This window comes from Xenopus tropicalis, chromosome 1, assembly GCF_000004195.4.
Source record: "Xenopus tropicalis strain Nigerian chromosome 1, UCB_Xtro_10.0, whole genome shotgun sequence".
Taxonomy (NCBI): domain Eukaryota; kingdom Metazoa; phylum Chordata; class Amphibia; order Anura; family Pipidae; genus Xenopus; species Xenopus tropicalis.
Genome location: NC_030677.2, coordinates 40,411,810 through 40,434,433, shown reverse-complemented (window position 1 = coordinate 40,434,433; position 22,624 = coordinate 40,411,810). Strand labels below are relative to the sequence as shown.

At 41.6% G+C, this 22,624-nt stretch overlaps 1 protein-coding gene across 1 annotated transcript in view; it reads left to right on the top strand.

Annotated features, from left to right (window-relative positions):
• Nucleotides 1–3,382: 3,382 nt before the first annotated feature.
• The window catches only part of clock (clock circadian regulator), a 47,819-nt gene continuing 28,577 nt past the window's right edge, over nt 3,383–22,624 (top strand). The window contains 2 exon segments of the mRNA NM_001128655.1: nt 3,383–3,465; nt 21,429–21,536. The gene's annotated coding sequence lies outside the window, so the exon portion shown is untranslated.

Sequence of the window (22,624 nt, the reverse complement as noted above, 5' to 3'; positions counted from 1 at the left end):
AGGTAAATTACATAAATTTTTACATGAACAAAAACATTCTGCCTTCAATAATTACATAGCAGATGAGGTTAAAAATCTATTTTGCCCTACTTCAACATGTCTAATTTCTAGTTAGTTGAAGTAAGTTTTATAAAGATCAATAGATATCTACAATTAGGGGCTCATTTACTAACCAACGATTTTTTATTTTAACTCGATTTGGATTTTTTAAAAAAAAAAGTTGCAGATAAAAAAATGCTGCAACTTTTCTGAGATTTTCTATGCATCTAAACACCTAAAAATCCAAATCTGACAATTTGCCAGATTAAACTTGCTGAGGTCATGTAGAAGTCATTGCCAAAGGTCCCTTCCCTTTCCTTGAAGTGCTTTCTTTTGTTTCAAAACTTTAGAGATTTTGTTGTGTCTTGTCACAACAATTCAATAAAGTCGGGATTTTTGGACAGAGTCAAGTTATTAACGACATTTCTTACATCGACTTTTCATTGCGACTTAGTAATTATCAGACATTAAGGAAAATTAATTTAGTCAAGTCTGAAAATTTAAAAAAAATGAGAATTTATGGAGTTTTAATAAATCTGCCCCTTAGTGTTTTTAGTTTAGTTACATTTTTAAAGAAAGCATTAGTGTGTCCCTAATATGTAAAGGAAATAAGTTTGCCTAGTGGCAGTAACCCATAGCAACCAATGATGTTTTATTTTAAACAGGTGACCAGTAAATTTTACCCGCTGGTTGATATGGGTTACTGCACCTGGGCTCTTTATTACATAACCCTCTGTGTTTTTTAGCGTTACGTGATGAATCCAGTAACTCATTTACATTTCTACATTTACTATTTGTTTGGACTTGGGTCCAACAGGGGCCCAATTAGGTTCTTATCTTGTCAGTTCTTCCACATCTATCCAAATATGTTGCTATAAATGTTTGTTTTTTTCATTGGAACATAACTTTATTTACCATGACCACACAGATAAATTGATAAAATAAAGGGCACAATCTATACACTAGTTACGTGTCTTGCTACAAATTCATTTTAGAATTTTGCACATTTCATAATTTAAGAAGTTCATTCTATTGTTAGTTCTTAAAGGGGTTGTTCATCTTTGAGTTAACTTTTAGGGGCTGATTTACTAATCCACGAACGGTCCGAACGGTCCGAAGGCGTCCGAATGCGTTTTTTTTCGTAATGATCGGTATTTTTCGATTTTTTTGGAAATTGTTGCAACTTTTTCGTAGCCATTACGAATGTTTCGCAAAATGTCGCGACTTTTTCGTAGCGCTACGACTTGCGCGAAAAGTCGCGACTTTTTCGCAGCTTTCACGCTGAGGCTTCCAAAATCATGCTAAGTCTGAAAGTTTCGCCCGCCGCTTACGAGCGCTCAATACAAAAAAGTCTACTTTTTGCGCAAGTCGTAATGGTTACGAAAAAGTCGCGACAGTTTACCAAGTCGTAACGGCGACTAAAAAAATCGCAAAAAAATACGAAAAAGTCGCAAAATGTTCGTTTTCCAATCGGAATTTTTCCAATTCAGATTCGGATTCGTGGGTTAGTAAATGTGCCCCTTAGTATGATGTAAAAACAATTTGCAATTGGTCTTCATTTTGATTTGTAGTTTTTTAGTTATATCACTTTTTGTTCAGCATCTCAGCAGTTTCCCGGCGGATTGCTGCAGTGCTTACTGGATGTGACCTTTTGCGTGCACGCACCCTGGACGTTATGTCATGCACATGTACAAATGTAACCTGTAAAATCACTAACACTCTGTGACAACAGTCCAGAAACATGGTACCAGAAGGGTTAATCAGTCTCAAAAATGTATTCTAGGAACAAGTCGATTCAGGCAGCAAATGGGATGGTCAGAAACAGGCAGAAGGTCAAATACCCGTAGCTCAATCAGAGGAAACAATTAATAGTGCACCTAGGAGCTTGGGCATTGGGTACTTGGGCATTGAACCCTTGTTTCTGACACGTATTTATCTTAGATTTTCACACCTAGGGGCAAATTCATGAAAACGAGAGTTCGAATCCCGAATGCGACAAATTCGGATTGGATACGAAAATTTCTGAAGATCGCAAATGTCAAGAAAATTCATGAAAACGAGAGTTCGAATCCCGAATGCGACAAATTCGGATTGGATACGAAAATTTCTGAAGATCGCAAATGTCAAGAAAATTCTTACGAAAAAATCGTATTAGTCACAATATCGTATTGGCAATCCGAAAGTCACAAAATATTCGTACTGAATGATTGTAAACAGCGGGAAATCCTTTTCTGCCCCCCAACTGTCACCATGTGCCGCCATCTTTAATTTTACTGATCCTAAACCAGTATTTATATTTGCCAGAATGCCAGTGCTGAACATAGCTGCTTAATGCAAAATTAAAAAAAAAAATACTGAGGCACTCTATTGCTTATTAAGTGGCTTAGTGCAAATACCTATCTAAATACACATGGTCCACTTAATCAAGTGGTGCTTGTTAATAGGTTTACCAAGGTGGCAAGGCTCAAACAGCAACTTTGTGTTCAAATATTGAACAGAAGATACTGAATTCTGCAGTTATCAAATTTAAACCACTGAATCCATTCCATCAATGAAGTGGTCAGTCCTGTTAAAACAATTTAATAAATTCCCATGTGTTATAAGACCCAATTCCTAAGTTGATTATACTTTGATGTTAATACTCTAAGGCTGATGGCCACGGAGCCTGTCATAGACCTCTGCTACCACAAATGACTAACTGCTCCAAAATGCCTTTCCACCGGCAACAATAGGCGTCGCCAATGTAAAGGCCTATGCATGGCCACCTTAAACCTACGGCAATAAAATATCCTAATAACCCATGACAACTTTGCTGAATTTCACTGTTTTCCCCTAAATTAGGCACTGGGTGTAAAATCTGTCTCCTTAACAATACTACTTGGCCCCTCAGAGTAGAAAAGATTCCTTCATTTCACCCTACCCTACTTTGCACATGTCCTTTTGGTCAAATTGGAAAAATATGCTGTGAGAGCAAGCAGTCTCAGCAACAAATATGGAGTAAAGCTGAAATGGGTACCAGCTCTCTATACCCCAGACTAGCAACCTAACAGAAAAGCATCTTTCCTTTGTTTCCTGCCAAAAGAACATCGGAACAAAACAGATTGTAAGTAGAAGCCCATAGTCCGCCTTGCCCCCTACACAGACTACTGTGCCTTTCATACTAGCGGCTTCTAATCGTGTTCCACTGAAGCGCTTCTTCCCTCCCCCGCAAGGCGGATACGTGCTGCGTCATTACGCATATACACGGCAGGGCGTGACGTCACACTCTCGCGAAATGAGACTTGTGTGACGTCGGGATTAGCTGTCCGACAGGAGCCAAGGAGCTGGATATTAACTGCGTTGCGGGACGTTTAAGCAGCGATCCGGGACAGCCGGCTGTGTAGGGAAAAGCGGGACTGTCCCCGCGTAAAGCGGAGCTGCTGGGCGGTATGTTCATTGGAAATGGAATGTAAACAACATTAGCTCCATCTTTGACAGTGCACCCATAATAATAATAATAATAATGGGTATTGCATGTGTGGAATTTTGAGATGGCAAAGCTCTGTAAGCAGCAGCAGCTGTGTGTGAGATAGTGCCCTCAGCAGCTGTGTGTGAGATAGTGCCCTCAGCAGCTGTGTGTGAGATAGTGCCCTCAGCAGCTGTGTGTGAGATAGTGCCCTCAGCAACAGCAGCAGCAGCAGCAAACGGAGCTATGGTGTGTTTATATGGCTGCTCTGTATAGGCACATGGCTTTATGTTGGGCTGTGCAATTGGGTGGAAACGTTGTTAAAGATTTAATCCTTTCTAAGGCCTCTCCAGCAGTGCCTGCTTTCCAGATAACCACATGGCTGCACAGGTGGAGCATTACCCACCCACTTACTGATCTATCCTGCTGCTGTGTCTGTGCCTAGAGGCCCCCCACTTACTGATCTATCCTGCTGCTGTGTCTGTGCCTAGAGGCCCCCCACTTACTGATCTATCCTGCTATTGTGTCTGTGCCTAGAGGCCCCCCACTTACTGATCTATCCTGCTATTGTGTCTGTGCCTAGAGGCCCCCCACTTACTGATCTATCCTGCTATTGTGTCTGTGCCTAGAGGCCCCCCACTTACTGATCTATCCTGCTGCTGTGTCTGTGCCTAGAGGCCCCCCACTTACTGATCTATCCTGCTATTGTGTCTGTGCCTAGAGGCCCCCCACTTACTGATCTATCCTGCTATTGTGTCTGTGCCTAGAGGCCCCCCACTTACTGATCTATCCTGCTATTGTGTCTGTGCCTAGAGGCCCCCCACTTACTGATCTATCCTGCTGCTGTGTCTGTGCCTAGAGGCCCCCCACTTACTGATCTATCCTGCTGCTGTGTCTGTGCCTAGAGGCCCCCCACTTACTGATCTATCCTGCTATTGTGTCTGTGCCTAGAGGCCCCCCACTTACTGATCTATCCTGCTGCTGTGTCTGTGCCTAGAGGCCCCCCACTTACTGATCTATCCTGCTATTGTGTCTGTGCCTAGAGGCCCCCCACTTACTGATCTATCCTGCTATTGTGTCTGTGCCTAGAGGCCCCCCACTTACTGATCTATCCTGCTATTGTGTCTGTGCCTAGAGGCCCCCCACTTACTGATCTATCCGGCTATTGTGTCTGTGCCTAGAGGCCCCCCACTTACTGATCTATCCTGCTATTGTGTCTGTGCCTAGAGGCCCCCCACTTACTGATCTATCCTGCTATTGTGTCTGTGCCCAGAGGCCCCCCACTTACTGATCTATCCTGCTATTGTGTCTGTGCCCAGAGGCCCCCCACTTACTGATCTATCCTGCTATTGTGTCTGTGCCTAGAGGCCCCCTACTTACTGATCTATCCTGCTGCTGTGTCTGTGCCCAGAGGCCCCCCACTTACTGATCTATCCTGCTATTGTGTCGATGCCTAGAGGCCCCCCACTGGCAGTGACCCCCACAGAGCACAACTGAGAACCTGTGAGTCTCCAGCAGGTGCAGAACTGCATCTCTCAGCCTTCTCCTTTGTGCATGCTTTGTAGTGCAGTGACTGGGGGTAAATTACTATTTTGCGAAAATTTACATTAAATACGAAAATTTCTGATATGTGTTAGTTTTGCGAAAAGTCACGTCATCCTTGTACGAAAACATCATGGTATGATCCGTAAGTTACGAAAGTTTCGTATCCGAACGATCGTAAACGGCGGGAAAACCTTTCACGATAACGAAGCTCGAATGAATCTGGAACTTTTGTACTTGTTGTGACAAATACGATTTTGTCACACAAATTGTCGCAAAGTACAAAAAAGTCACACAAATTAACGAAAATATCGCAGAAAATAAGCAAAAGTTGTAAAATACAAATTTGACCTGTCGTACGCCCCTAGGTGTTAAATATATATAGATAAAAAACATGGATCATTAATAGTTATTATTTTTGTACCTGGCTAAGGTATTCATTAAGCATCATCCTACAAAATATTGCTTAGAGCAAACCTCAGACATACGCTGTGTCTGAGGTTTTGTTGCATGTTTATTTTTTTGCATTTGGATGAGACGATTCGTTCACATTGTGAAATGTTTCTCTGTTGCTTGTTTTGGAGCCAGCCACCTCTCCATCTGTTATGTGTTTGATTTTCATAATTGTGTGTGGTTTATTCTTTCTCTTAAAGTTTGTTTGGGAATGCCTGCAGTTCAAAAATCTATTGTTAGGTTTATTGGTTTCTGCTAAAATTATCCAGTATGTCGGTGTGTGGCTGTCACGTGGAACTCACAGGGCCAGCAATTAGTAAGTGATTAAAGAGAATTAAAGTTAGACGTGTAGGCTAGAAGTGTTTCTTCTTATGTTTTGGACTTCCGTAACAGCCCAAGGCCACTTTAGTTTCTTAGATTCTTACTGTAAAGGTTTTTACCTCTGAAGATGCCCCCAGTAGCTCCCCATCTTTTCTACTGCTGTACAGTAATGCTTTGGGATACTTTCATTCCCCTTAGCTTAGGCGTTAACACACAATTCACATTCATTTTACATCGCAACTAGTGCATCAGAATCAGGGGTATAACTATGAAGGCGCCCGCCCCCCCCATCCTTCCTTCTTGGTGAAATCACACGTGGTCATGCAGAAAAAAATTGCGGGTCACCTGTGATGTGAAAAAGCTTGAGAATGACCTGTGATTTACGTGCACCGCAGGTCACCCACGGGCCCCCTGGCAGTGGAAGCAGACAGGGTTAATTTTCACGTAATTTTCTATAAATATTTAGGAGTGCAAAAGAAAGTTATGTATTCTGCACATTATTCAGTATTTGTATAGAAATGTTTAAACTGTAATTGATATTAAAGATTTCTGGAAGGAAATAAATATGTAATATTTGTATGTGGTAAATATATCATAATTTCTCACACGGCGTAATATTGCACTAGGGAGGAACCACTACAGGAACCTGACCTGTGGCCCAAGGGAACAAAACATAGCATTTTGCAGGCGCGAAAACTGTAAAGTGGATCTTGAAAGCAGTATATGTGTGGCTGTTTACATTCACTGCACTACTGTTTCAGACTTCTGAAACATTGTACCAAAGGTCAGCTGATAACCAGACCTAGAGGAGAACTGACTTTTGCTGCATTATTTCAGAGGTAAGGTACAGAAAACAAGAACCTTTAAACAAACTGCTTTGAATTGCAGTTCCATTTACAAATAACTGTAAAAACACTGAAAACTTTTAATGAATGCATATTGCAAAGTTGCTTTGAATTATATTTTCTTATGGCATAAAAACAGTTTTTGGTAAACACCCAGTTTAATTTAAACGTGAAGTATATCAGGGTTATTATTGCTCTAAAAAAATGTTGGTCATTGCTGTTTGAGGGGAAATAGCACACAAAGAAGAACAGCCTTAAAGGAGAAGTAAACCCAATAATGTAGTTTTGCCTAGTGAAGGAAAATGAGATTCTGAGCAACTTTCCAATGTATTCATTACAAATGTTTGGTGGTTGTAAAGTTATTTGTAAGTTAACAGTTATTGAGAGCGGTATCTCTTTGTCTCTGCCTAGGGGTTGTATACAATGTTCCCTCTAAAGGTGGGCCTACATGTTCAGATTTTAGTCATCTTTTGAACACCTGAAAATACTCTTTCTTAAGTAGGCTTTAGAATCACTGCAAGCATGTCAGTTTTGAAGCAGGCAACATAACACCCATGTGTCATTATCCTTACAGACATGTGAAGAATCTGCATGCCAGGCTAACGATGCAGAAATAACCAAAAATTCTGCTCTTATACACAATTATAAATAACTTTAAAATCACTGATTAACTTTGTAATTTAATGTATATTCAAATGTTGTTAAGAATTACATATTCTTAAAGCAACCATGCACCCAGATCATCTTTATCAGGTCAATGTATACATATTATGAAACTAAAAGCAGAGTGGATTGGGAGTGGATTAGTTGTTTTGCAGAACACAACCAAAAAGGAGGATCTACAAAAAATAAATAATTTGTAGGCTCTGCATTGGTGACCATTGGTGACTTTAGACATGTCTCTGTTCATTTCCTTTTAGTTGCCTGTTCCATGTCCAGCAGATATTGCACAGTAGTATTTTGTAAACATGTTATTTGTTTAATCTAAGATTTCCCTTAGCTAAACGGTGGGTGGCTTTATAGCCCTTTATTCTTGAGTGTCTACTACTGGTGTTGGAATGTTTTGCTTATAACTGTGTCAGCTGGCTTCATGAGAAAGCCTTCCTTAAGGTGGCCATACACGTAGCAATTTCGATCTTTTGTGCGACCATTGGTTGCACAAAAGATTGGACCCACCCTGCACTGACGTTCAGGGCTGAATTGTCAGATATGGAGGTAGAAACAATAGAAATTCTACCTCCTTCTGCCGATTCAACCCTGAACGTAGATTTTGCTCAGGCGCCTTCAATGGCGCCCAATCAAAATCTTTTAACCTGGCAGAACGACAAGTCAACCAACATCCACAGCCTTTTGTGATATCGGTCACCTCGTAGAGCCGCCATACACGCACCAAATATCGTACAATGTCATCGGTGTGTCTATGGCCAGCTTTACTGAGAATCTTCCTTCTGGTCCTGGTAGAATTTTCCCATAACTACTGTACGGTAGATCCCTGCCATGTGCTTTCTATCTTCCAAAAGCTTCTATCATACCATTTGCATTTCTGTTCTTTACTGGCTGTCTGAATCAAGCCAGGCAAATTCAATATTCTTGGCTTTGAATGTGGAAATTGTTTAATGTCTATTTTTTTCTTTTTTGCCATGTCTTGATGAGGATTTGCTCCTTGTAGTATTTTAAATGCTGCAGCGGTTTGGCGATCACACAGCTTAATACCCTCCAACTGACTTCAGACTTTCACTTTTATTATCATTGGCTTTTTTTTTTTTATTACCATTAGGCTAAATCAATAATTGGTCGATGAACAAGCCTTACCATGTACAGTTTCCTTTGTGTTGTATTGTTACCCAATGAATGACAGTTCTAAGGCTAATTTCCCACACATCGATTTAGTTGCCCACGATTCGATATGCCTTTCTTCCCGCCGGTCACTTGCGGTAGCAGAGATCTATCGCGGGCAACTAAATTGCTCTTCTGGACATAAACTTCTTTGTGTGCCACTGCCCTTAGGTTAGTCACCCGCGATAAATCTTCGCTATTGCAGGCGACTAATCTCCCCAATAGCCTATCCCACTGGCAAGAATGTAAATTGCTGGTGGGATGGCATACGTGTCACTTCAGTATTCGGAAGTTGCCCGAAGTTTCCTTGCGAGGCGACTTCGGGAAACCAAAGCGAAGCGTATGCCATCCCACTGGCGATTTACATTCTTGCCAGTGGGATGGCATGTTGGGGAGATTAGTCGCCCGCAATAGTGAAGATTTATTGCGGGCAACTAATTTCCCCGTGTGCCACTGCCTTAAAGGTTTATGTTAGTGTGTGTTTTAAGTTTTTGTACCCACAATAGAAATTCTACCTCCTTCTGCCGAACGTAGATCCCTTTTGCTCGAGCGGCTTCAATGCCGCCCAATCAAAAACCTGGCTGATCGACAAGTCGACCAGTATCTGCAACCTTTTGGGATATCCACAGCCTTTTACATATTACCAAAATTCAGTGTTAAATGTCCCAGAATGCACAAAGCGCCCATATCCGCAAATCTCTTATCAAGCTTTCTGGATAACGATCCCCATTGTTTTTTTTCTTTTTAAATTTTGCTTCAGTAATTGTTCATGAGTTTAAAGGTGGCCATACACGCACCGATATTATCGTACGAAACCTCGTTTCGTACGATAATCGGTGCGTGTATGGTATGTCGGCGAGTCGACCGATATCGGAGGAACCTGCTGATATCGGACGACTCGCCGATCGGACCAGTTGGAAAATTTTGATCGGGCGCCATAGAAGGCGCCTGACCAAAATTCTCCCTTCAGATCTGAATCGGCAGAAGGAGGTAGAAATCCTATTGTTTCTACCTCCTTACCTGCCGATTCAGCCCTGAATGGTGTGTGGCGGATCTTACGATGTTTCGTGCGACCGATGGTCGTACGAAACATCGTCAGATCGCCACGTGTATGGCCACCTTAACATGTAAAGTTAAGCCAAACAAAACCCCAGAAAACTGCAGTTATGCGATCTATGGGTCTGCAATAAGTAGTTAATTTTATAGCGAATCTTGGGTCCCAAGGCAAAATCTAATACATTATATGGATCTTGCAATAGTGTATTATTAAACTGGAGTACTAATAGGAAACCCACACAGGCACAGGGGGGGACATAGACTCTCTCCCCACCCATTCAGAAAATTATTTTATTGCTGGAAGATATATAAGCAGTTTTATATATAGGTTCTCCAGCAGGGAGATGCCAATATATTTTAGCTATAAGGACAAGTTACATTGGACAACTCTGTCTCCGCTGCAGGCTGCATTTGGGAATTTGGGAAAGCATGTAAGCACTCTTAACAGCTCTTTGTAGAACTTACTTGGCCAGATTAGTATTTGCCGATTTCTGTAGCCTAAAATATATCACTCAACTTAGAGAAGGAAAGGTAAAAATCACTGGGGGGTGCCAAATGTTAGCCCAGCCCCCCCCACACACACACTAATTGTAATTGCTTACCTTTTACCCCGAAGAAATCCGCACCTCCCAGATAGTAACATAAGTGAACTTTGGCACCCAATGGCAGGGTGGTAATCTGCGCCCCAGGCAAGTGCAGGTAAATCCGTGGGGGGAAGCATAAAAGTGACACTAGAGTAATGTATTTTATAACTATATTTGCAGCACTGTCATTGATAATTGATCAGAATGTATTTCAAAGCCATGAATGCAGCAGTACCAATATGAATGTGTGCTGCACTCTAATTGGATTTGGAAAACATAAGCACTGTGGTTAGATCAGCAAAAACATTTTATCAGGAACCAGGAGATCAGAAAGGAAAGGTAGCATCAAGTGAAGTTAACCAATGAGTTAATGTAGAAAACCTTCAAGCGCTGATTTAAGCCTACTGCCAGGGAAAAAGGAGGAAAGGGGAGAGTGCTCAGGACTACAGGTACAAAGGACTTTATAGGGTTGGGGGGTAGTTTGCTCCCTAGGCAGGTGCATCTGCTGCTCTCCCCTTGTTCTTGCCTTGGAGATCGCAAAGTGACCTTCTTATTCTTTGCAGTAGAATCAGCATCATCATTGTGTGAGACTGGTGCTTGGATGTCACTGATATTCTGTGCTCCAGACTAACTCTTGAATAGTTGCCACATAGGACTAAAGATGGCCATACACACACTGATAATATCGTACTAAACCTCGTTTTGTATGCTATTCTGTGCGTGTGTGGCAACTCGGCGAGGTGACCAATATCGCTGAAGGCTGCTGATATCGGTCGACTTGCCGATTGGGCGGGTTAAAAGATTTTGATAGGGCGCCTGAGCAAAATCTGCCTTCAGGGCTGACGATTCAGCCCTGAATGTCAGTGGAGGGTTGGAACGATCTTTCATGCGAACGATGGTCGCACGAAAGATTGAAAATCGCCATGTGTGTGGCCAGCTTAATTGTGTGTTTGAGCCCCCACAGTACACAAATTTGCTCTTTCTCACACTATGCAAAGTAAGGAAGATGTCATGCCAACGGCACAGCATACTCCTTTCTACAGCTTAGTACTCTTCCCCCAAGTCCCTTGGAGATATAAAGGATGGGTTTGCCTGTTGCAGGAAACCTGAGAATGAAGACTTCATCTTTGTGTTACCGGGAAATGTAATTTGAATTCCCTGAAAAGGCTCTCAGTTAATTGCAACAGAAGTTTCTGCTTCTCCCTAATATTTGTAAGAAACAGGTAATATTAGAACAGGCAAATTGTAGGATAATGAAAAGTGCAGAAGGGTTCAAAATATAAAACCTGACTTCCAAAGACCATTTTCTGCCCCCCCCACGCCCCCCTTTCTTTTGTTGGCAGAATCTATTACCCCATACCCCATCATGTTCAATGCTGAAGTGATGGATTCAGGTTGTTCTGCTTTATAGCGTGGTTGGTGAACGTATTCTCTAGAAAGCAGGGGGGCTTACAAGTCCCCGAATCTATCACTTTAACATGTTTGTGTTAGATAACGTAGAAGACTGATGTAACAATGTTAGGGGTGACCTTCACTGGGGAGTCCTTTTGCGTCTGTAATTATGGTTGGAATTCTTGTTTGGGAAATCTAGAGGAGTTCAGCTACATTTTTATATGCCTCAGAGTTGCACCATTTTTTTAATATTTTCATATACCCCTGTAAAATGCAGTTTCACTGTTAAATTATATATTTTGCCAATACCCCATACTGCAGCAATTATAGATTTTTGGTTTCCTCCACTAACTAGACTAAAGCTTAAATAAAGGGGCAGGGCACAAATGTTGCTCATTATGTTTTGGGTTTCTGTACCCCAGCCTAAAGCAACAGCCCTTTAGCAGGGAAGGTCTGTGCCCCCAAAGATGCTGCCAAAGATGCCCCCAGTAGCCCCCCATGTAGTTACAAGGGGTTGGTAGGCAGGGAGGATGTGACTAGCTCATCCCAGAACTGCAGTGAAAAAGCATGTAATTGGGTGAATATTAATGGAACAGTGTACTTTGCCATTTTATTTTTATTTCTGCAACTGATAGCAAACCTTACATTACCAGTTTGCACCGATGCTCCATTAACATTGCCCTTCCACATAGGCAGCTAAACACTTAATAAAGCAGACATAATCTATCAGTTTAATTTACTTTGATAAGAAGTAATCCTCCCTAGTTTATCCCATCTGTTAAAAACAGTGAGTCACTTATTCCTAGAGGTGCAGCTTCACATTATACAGACTGACTTGTTTGGCATTCCTTTTCACTGATTTTCTTATACTTTCCTAGAAGTACACTATTTGCGTTCTCTGTGACCTCCATGGCAATTGCTACCTGGTTTTTCATCAACCAACAAATGTACATACCTGCTAAAACATGCAATGATCCGTGAAGTGAATAGATGAACAGGTTTTGTTCTCAGACACTAGTGTGTGTGTTTTTAAAGGGCCCGTGCGTATGTATGTATAATAGAATGTAAATAATATATATATATATATATGTCTGAAAGTTCAAGCACACCAAACAAAAAAGCAATAAACCTGGGTGCTATCCAAGCATATAGTCTTGAGAAAGGTCCGAGATGGGGACCGAAACGTCGGCCTGTTTTCTTTTTAATGATGCTAATTAAAAGTCAAGTTTTTTTCTTACTAAAAATACCTGGTGTGCATCTATATTTTTGATTTTGTATATACCGGTATATATAATATATTGTGTGTGTGTGTGTGTAATATATATATTTTTATGTATAGTCAAAAACGACCAGCAACACTGGGAATTTTCTCAAAAATGTGTTATTTAAAGTTGTGCAACAAAAGTGACAAAGTAATCCATGGTAGATATACCCACACCCCCATGTGTATACAGGAAATTACCTTACATAGATCCACAATTAAAGTGAACAGTGCATTAAATGACAAAATCTTAAAAGTGTATATATAATAATGTTATCATTCCATCAGAATGATTCATGAAAATATCTATGTAAAAGTGCAATAAAAATGATAGTGTAGAGGTAAAATGTAAATCCATGTGCTATTATAATGTGCTCACAATTTGTACAGTTACAGTATATCTTAATAATTCATCGTCAAAAGTCACAAGCCATATATCGATACATAAAAAAAACAATTGTACATATATCTAAGCTTTGCTTAGTTTTGGGGCCCCCAATTTATTCTAACTCTCTACATTATGACAACAAAAGCACTAATATTCCATGTATGATCTAAACATGTAATTAGAGAGGTAAAAGTTGCAAGTGCCCATTCATACCCCTGAGTGCACACACAACTTTAAATAACACATTTTTGAGAAATTTGCTGGTCTTTTTTTGACTATACAAATAAATATATATATTTATTACACACATATACATACACATACATAAACTGTCTAATTCATGGGTCCAAAAGCTTCCCTCTGTAACAGCAAATCTCCTCCCCTATGTGGGATGTTGTCGAATGACATGCACTTGTGTAAGAGTGTAATAAAGATGTATAATAGTGCTTAACTTTTAGCCACTGTTGGGCCACAAGTTGTTTAGATATGTCCTGTTTGGAATCAGTTAGGGTGAAGACACACAGAGCTACTAGTAGCAGCTACTTGTCATGGCTACAGAAATAGACAATCCTGATCATTTACTGATAACTGTCTCTCTTTGTGTTTTACCAGAGGCAATTCTCAGTATTGTCTATGGCAGGGTATTCTTTGGTGTTTAGTAGCCTTGACTAGTAGCTGCTACTTCTTTGCTAGACACACAGCAACAACCTCCAGCCTTGCCTGCACCCAGAAGAATTGTCGCCACCTGGGCGCAGACAGACACAATGGATATTAGCCTTTCCAACCAATATCCGCCGGCTCTGCCTGCACCCGGGTGGCGACAGTGATTCCAGGTGGAGGAAAGGTAGCAGGCTGGTGTCCACGTAGGGGCTCATTCTCGGCCTGCATTTTCTGCAGGCAGAGGATCAGCCCTGTGTGGCACTAGCCTTATGCATTAAGGTTCATATTACAGAAAGATCCCTTATCTGCAAAACCCCAGGTCTCGAATTCGGATTAAATACGATAATTTCTGATGATCGGAAATGTCACGAAAATGCTTACGAAAAAATTGTAATAGTCACGATAATATCGTAATGGCGTTCCGAAAGTCACAAAATTTTCGTATCTGAACAATCGTAAACGGTGGCAAAACCTTTCTGACTTTGATCCTTCTGTGCATGGTTTTGGAAGCCTCCCATAGGACTCAATGGCACTCTGCAGCTCCAACCAGGCCCAAGGAAAGTCTCCCATAGGGCTCAATGGCACTCTGCAGCTCCAACCCGGCCCAAGGAAAGTCTCCCATAGGGCTCAATGGCACTCTGCAGCTCCAACCCGGCCCAAGGAAAGTCTCCCATAGGGCTCAATGGCACTCTGCAGCTCCAACCCGGCCCAAGGAAAGTCTCCCATAGGGCTCAATGGCACTCTGCAGCTCCAACCCGGCCCAAGAAAAGTCTCCCATAGGACTCAATGGCACTCTGCAGCTCCAACCCGGCCCAAGGAAAGTCTCCCATAGGACTCAATGGCACTCTGCAGCTCCAACCTGGCCCAAGGAAAGTCTCCCATAGGGCTCAATGGCACTCTGCAGCTCCAACCTGGCCCAAGGAAAGTCTCCCATAGGGCTCAATGGCACTCTGCAGCTCCAACCTGGCCCAAGGAAAGTCTCCCATAGGGCTCAATGGCACTCTGCAGCTCCAACCTGGCCCAAGGAAAGTCACAATAATGAAGCTTGAATGAATCCAAAACTTTCGTACTTGTTGTGACAAATACGATTTTGTTGCACAAATTGTCTCGCTTTTTGTTGCAAAGTACGAAAAAGTCGCACAAATAAATGAAAAATAGGTTAAACTACAAAATAGTATATTGTAAATACAGGAATATTATTATTTGTACATACTTACAGTTAACAAATTGTAGTTCTTTGTGAGCTACCCACTTCAGGAACAGAATAATATAGTTCCTATTTAACAGTAGGGGCACTATGTAATTAAAGCTGCAAAGCATAGGCTTTTGAATGGATAAAGATATAATACCTGATAAAAACAATAATGGAAGAATGGTGTGGGTTGTGATGCAAGTGTAGCTGTTGCTTTCACTCTCTAAGGGCAAGGGTACACTAAGGTGTGTATTTATTAACATAGAAACAAAGTTACAGTGTAGACATGGTAGAATAAAACAACACTATGTTGATAATATATCAGTAATATTAGAGTAGTATAATAAAATTGCCAGCGACAATGTGTTATACATATAGCTCTGGGTGGGCAAAACAATATTGTGTTTTGCAAAAAAATGGTGGTAATTCACAACTCGGGGAGTCCATTAATGTGACCAGACATGGCTGCCTGCACACTTCTCCCTCCTGGTGTGGGTGGCATAGCGCTTGCTGCAAGGAAGAATTTTGCCACAATCGATACCCTTTATGGTGGTGTATGCACAATCACATGTAGGTGCCAAAGGAATCCTATTATAATGGAACAGAGAAATGCTGTAGTGAGATTCTGACTAATAATCCATAATTGTGAGGTGGTGTGTCTTTATTCACACCAGTAGTGTCCCAGCTTCCATCTGACTGTTATGAAGGGAGCTTTAAGGTGGTGGTTAGATCCATTGCTGTTTAGAACGGTCCCAATGATCCATCTGAAATTTTGTCCTTATCTTCCTATAAAAGAAAATAATTTAATTATGCAACTAATTGTAATTTCTGATATTTACACTCAAAGCTCATTTTCCCAATTAATTATGTTTCCTTGAGAAAAACAGAAGTTACCCTTGGATTGTACACTGAAAATAAGTAACTAACGCCCAAAATAAAAACGCATTTTCTGCAATATAAAAGTCTTTTAATGATTTACAGTAACTCTTCCTGTCCTAGTGCCTGTGTACATTAACTGCACAGAAAGTAGGGCATCAGGCTAGTATAAGTGCAAGGCTTAGTGTTTCTTAACTGATAATGTAAATATTTCCCACCTTCCCTTGCTAAAGGCATTGGGTTCATACAGTATGTTCAATGGCCAGGATACAAAGTACACGTTTTTCTGAATAGACTCTTGTAGTCATTGACTTTACAGTACCTTTCTGACACAGTTATTGCAGATAACATTTGTTCCAGTTTAACTATTAGGTGGGGTTTGCCTGTTGGAGGTAACTTGCAGGGCAGCAAACTTAGTTAATTTAATCTCTCGAGTAGTACTTATTTTTGCTTTACAAATAATATTGTCATGTTTACACTACAAACAGATGTTTTTAGGCTCTTATACAAGCACTCTTACAATAATCGGCAAGACCATGTGCTTGGATATATTACTTTGTGCTGCTTGTGTGGTGCATTCTAGTGTGTCTAAAGGTGGCCATACACCTTAAAATCACGATAAGATCGTTCCTATCCTCCACTGACGTTCAGCCCTAAACACAGCTTTTGTCCTGCCGATCGTCGAGACAACTGATATGAAAGGCCTCGCCCTTCCACCGTATGCGCACCGGATATTGTACAAAACCCGACGGGACTGCATCAGCTCATTCACGCAGCCCTTGCTCTGACTTTTCCTATCCCCTTCATTGCAGTGCGGTTCTTTGGTCTAGCCATGAGCACAAACAAGATTTTGCTCATTTGGCGACCTCCCAGGCAAGCCGATCTTACAGTGTATGGCCACCTTGATCGGGCAGGTTTGATTTTTCCTTTGGATCGGGGACCGCATTGGCTTGTTTATGCGGTACTCGAGCTGATGGCGCCTATGCCCTAGGGCCAAACGATCGAATTAGCCTGATATCGCCCACCCGTAGGTGGACATATCTAGAGAAGATCCACTCGGTTGACAACCTTGCCAAAAGCAAATCTTACAGTGTATGGCCACCTTTAGAGCAGTTGGGAATGGTGGCCAGAACATTGGCCCTTTTATGTAAATCATGGTTTATTCTTTATTTTACTTACTGAATTAAATAATTGTTTGCTACTGATAATGACTCTGGTATAACACCAAGCTTAGTCAATTTACCTCATACTTAATTAGGCTTATGTCCCCCGGAGAGATTTTTTGCCGCAATAGATGTCTGCTACAGTTGATGACTAATCTCTCTGAAATGCCTTTCTACCTGCAACAAAGGGAGTTGCAGATGGAAAGGCCTGCAGGAAGAAACTTTGTGCGACTTTGGAAAACCAGAGTTGCTTAGGCCTTTGTTGCTGATGGAAAGGCTTTTTGGAGAGATTAGTCCCCCGCTGTTGCAGAGATCTATCGTGGCGATGAATCCCTCCGTGAACATTAGGGTTAGGGGCAGTCAGTCTGGGAGTAGATGTTACTGATTTGCAGATCAGGTTCTAATGACTTCTGGTTTAATAACCATGAGTGCCAGCATACATTTGCTAGCCAAATCATTACCTTTTACTTAATTTTAATCAAAAAAGACATTAGAAACTAGGGATGCACTGAATGCACGATTCAGTTCAGGATTTAGCCAAGATTCTGTTTTTTCCAGCTGGATTTGGATTTGGCCAAATCCATGTGCCTGGCTGAACCGAATGTGAATCCTTAAAATCACGTGCCTTTTTGTCACTTAAACATGAAAGTTTAACATTTTTTCAGTGTGTGGCTCTTTCCCCTTCTGTGGCACATGCAAATTATGATTCTGATTCAGTTCATTCTTCAGCTGAATCTTTCGTGAAAGATTCAGGATTTGTCTGCATTCCAAAATATGTATTTGGTGCATCCCTATTAGAAACTGACTGTTTAAAAACAAGCGCTAAATTAAAAGCATATCCTGTTACGTGTTTTTCTATAAAGCTCTGTGATCTGAGCTGTTACTCAGTAAGTAGGTAACTGGGCCAGCAGGTTACTGGGACAATTGAGAATAAGTGAGTTCATTGACTGGCGGCTCTTACAGTGCAGCAGTGTGTGCCAAATAAATCCCTTCAGGTTTGTGTACTCAGCACAGCAGTGCTCTACTCATTCCCTGTCTGTCTGAGAGACGCCTGCTTTTTTTCCCCTGCCAGTCATGTATTTATATGACGGAATGGGAAAGTTTCAGGGCAGCAGAACAGCAGAATGGCTAGGAAGCAATCTGTAGTATAGGAATCCTAAATAAAAATGTAAAGCAACTTGTGTTTCTACTGAATTCTATGACTATTTGCACAGTGTGGCTGACTTGTATCAGCATAATAAAGAGTTGTCTTTAAATTAAGTGATAGTATTAAGCGAAATGTATTATAACTTCTTTTGCGTCTCCCCCACCAGTAAATTGTGTCAGTATTCAGAATGTAAGTTCGCATGTTCTTAGTTAATGTAACTGCTGCAGCTTAGTCCTGGGATTTGTACTCCAGCAACATTGGAAATGGGGTTTTCAGGCAATGTCTTTTAGTGCCCTCCTCCATTTAGAATTCTGTCTACTCAATGCACTTCCTAAATGTATGTTAAGTCTGAAAATGCTATGTGACTGTAAATGTATGGGAAGCCTACAGGCAGGTATCTGTGGAATGCTGAATCTCAGACTGAAAGGAACATCTGACCATTAAAATTTCAGTCTTGTTAATCTGCTGTGCAGATGGGAAGCATGGACTCGGCAAAGCAAAATACTGAATGTTAGCAGTGATTTTCACGTTAATTATGGCATTTGCTTTTTAATTATACATGAATCCTGACTAAATTATCTTAAATTATAGCTTGTTTTCTGCTCTATTGGAACTGAAGAATCATCCAGTAAAACAGAACAACATGAGATAAATCTATGGTCCTCAGTCTACTTCAACATTTAGATTTTTTTTCTATTTGGGAGGCAAATACTTCCTGCTTAAAGGAGAAGGAAAGGTCGAATTATAGGGGGGGGGTGCCAAAATGTTAGACACCTCCTAGTGATTGTATTCACTTACCTGATACCCTGGGCTGGTGCAAAAAACGCACTGGCCCAGGGTACATGCAGGCAAGCAATCCTCCTCTGTGCGCAGTAGAGTGAAAAGCGCACTTTAAAGGACATGGAAAGGCAAAGTCACTTGGGGGTGCCAAAATGTTAGGCACCCCCAAGTGACTTTAATCGCCTACCTTTTACCCCAGGCTGGTGCCCCTGTTGGGAGAGAACTGCACCAGCCCGGGGTACCTGAAGCGCTTCCTCCTTCCTGATTCGCGCGCGCAGTAGAGTGAATAGTGGAACTTTAGCAGAGAAGTCAGCTTTTCACTCTACTGCGCATGTGCCTATCGCATAGTCGCAGCTAAACACAGTAGGAAGGAGGAAGCGCATCGCTACAGGTACCCCGGACTGGTGCTGTTTTCTCCTAACAGGGGCACCAGCCCGGGGTACAAGGTAATCGATTAAAGTCACTTGGGGGTGCCTAACATTTTGGCATCCCCAAGTGACTTTGCCTTTCCTTGTCCTTTAAAGTGCGCTTTTCAAAAAAGTTGGCTTTATGTCTCTACTGCGCGTGTGTGGGCCCCGAGATCTCAGCAAAAGGAGATGGAAGAAAGAGAATCGCTCGCCTGCATGTACCCGGGGCTGGTGTGCTTTTCTGCTAATAGGAGCACTAGCTTGAAGTATCAGGTAAGCAATCTTAATCGCTGAGGGGTGCCTAATATTCCTTCCCCCCCAGTGTTTCCTTCTTTAAAAAAATGGCTTCTGTCTTGTGCATATACAGATTAGCAAGTTACAGATGTTTGGCCGCATCTGCTGGGAGGTGTAAAGCTGACCATACACGCACTGACATTATCATACAAAACAAGGTTTTGTATGATATTCGGTGCATGTATGGCGGATTGGCGAGACGACCAGTATCACAAAAGCTTTGAATATCCGTCATCTCGATGATCGGGAGGGACAAAAGATTTTGATCGGCCTCTGTTGATGGCGCCCAAGCAAAATCTGCTTTTTAGGGCTGAATCATCGGGTAGAGGTGGAATCCCTATTGTTTCTACCTCCATATCTGAGTATTCAGCCCCAAACGTCAGTGGAGGGTGGGAACGATTTGGTTGCAGGAAAGATCGTAATTGTAAGGCCACCTTAAATCTAAGGATGCAGAGCCAAAAGCTGTAGATCTCTCTGTTCAGGCATAGATGTAAAGTAGAATCTTTGGGTTAAGGTAATAAGAGGTCAAAATTAAATGAAAGTATAAATGATAATTTGTGAGACAGATTTAATAGTGGGGCTGTTTTATTTTATATCAATAACTGTAGTACTATAGCAGCTATAGAGCGCTTCTTTATTTTTAGGCTGCCCTTTGCTCCTTTTAGGTATGTGTCGGAACATACAAAATTCTCCTTCTATTTTGGTGTATTTATGCGGTTTAGATGCGTCATTATTATTAATAAACCTTTAAAAAGCATCAACATATTCCACAGCACTGTACAACAAATGTGTGTATATATTCAGCATACAGATTTACAGAGAAAGCAAGCAATAACTGATATAAGAGTAAAAGAGAAGCCTGCCTATAAGAGCTCACATTCGCAAATGCATGTTGGTGCTGTATATAAATGATTGCTGATGCCTTCTGCAGATGCTAGGTTTGTTCTTCACCAAGCATTTCTGATTTCAATACATGTCTCTCTTTATGCTAAACTGTGCAGTGCTATAGTCTATGCTGCTTTATAAATAAAAGCTTATAAAGGCTCTGGCACACGGGGAGATTAGTCGCCTGTGACAAATCTCCCTGTTCGCGGGCGACTAATCTCCCCGAGTTGCCATCAGTTGCCATCCCACCGGCTAACATGTAAGTCGCCGGTGGGATGTCACACGCGGCAGCGCGATTTTGGCAAATCGCTGAAAATGTCAGCCGAAATCGCCTGCGCAGCGTGTACCATCCCACCGGCGACTTACATGTTCGCTGGTGGGATGGCAACTCGGGGAGATTAGTCGCCCGCGAACAGGGAGATTTGTTTCGGGCGACTAATCTCCCCATGTGCCAGAGCCCTAAATACAAACCCTTCCTTTAGTTAATTTGTATTTGTCCAAGCCTTGAGTGTAGTAATATTAGATAAAGTCATTTTAGGGCTCTGGCACACGGGGAGACTAGTCGCCCGCGACAAATCTCCCTTGTCGCGGGAGAATAATCTCCCCGAAATGCCATCCCACCGGCGAGAATGCAAGCCAGTCTCTAAGAGCAGATAATTATTCCTTAAGTTATAACACACTGAAAGCTAATGAGTAAAAAAAATCTGCAAACAGCTGCCTTGCTATTATCTCGTTGTTGTAAGTGGTCATATCCCAATAACCCCATTTAAAATATACATGTACACTAACTTCATTTATGGTTTTGTGAGAGGGACATATTCATGTTTTCAACTTTTAGATTTGATTATTTTGTCTCTTGCAGAGTTGAAATTAGAAATGCTGCTGCTTCACAGAACTAGAGCTGAAGCTTCTGTCTAATAGACCACTCGTCCTGCGACCAGTTCATTTTCCTGAGCTAGAGTGCTATAAGGTAATGTTCGACAATAACAAGTATTATTGAGATTTATATATATAGAGATATAGATCATCAGCTTCTGCCCCAGTTGGCCGCCCTAAATTATGCAATAGAGATAAAAGTCGAGTAACAAGATTAGAAAGGAAAAGGCATCCAACCAAAAACAACTTCTACCTCAATAATAAGAGGAAAAGTGTATATTATATATGCTGTATATCCTTTTCCTCCTTATCTCATTATTGACAAGTGTGCTTTGTACCCAACAGTCTTGCAAACCCTCTTGATTTGCTGCATCTAACCCCTCCCCATCCCCATGGATAGCTTTGCTTTATTGTGTGTGTTTGTTGGATGTTACAGTGCAGAGAATTAGGTGCACACGTGATACATGATATGTGGCTTTGGGCTAGTATTGCTCTAAAGTGTTTGAGAATGCCTCACATACTTTGCCATATTAAGTCAGCTACTCCCAGATCAATTTCCCACCATTTATTTTGCTTCAATTAGCAGCTCTGAACTCCTAAGGATTTTTATTGTCTTCATTGTAATTTACTTGGATTTTCTGAGTGTGATGTTTATTCTGCAACTACTCAAATTGAATCCGATTGGTGCAGTCACTTTATTTTCTTATTTTTATTACTTATGTTCCTGGTTTGGGTCTTTTTGCATATTCCAGTCTGACTGGCTGGCTGGTTGCTGTGGCAACAGTTCCTAGTAACATTTAAATATAGAACTGGGGAACTGCAGGACAAAAATTACAAAGCAAACAAAGGCGTAAAAAATGAATACCAATGGCAGACTGCTTTAAAAGAGAAGGAAAGGCTAATAAAGAGTAAAGGTGGCCATACACGCACCGATATTATCGTACGAAACCTCGTTTCGTACGATAATCGGTGCGTGTATGGCATGTCAGCGAGCCGACCGATATCGCAGGAAGCTGCTGATATCGGTCGACTCGCCGATCAGCCAGGTTAGAAAATTTTGATCGGGCGCCATAGAAGGCGCCTGACCAAAATTCTCCCTTCAGAGCTGAATCGGCAGAAGGAGGTAGAAATCCTATTGTTTCTACCTCCTTACCTGCCGATTCAGCCCTGAATGGTGTGTGG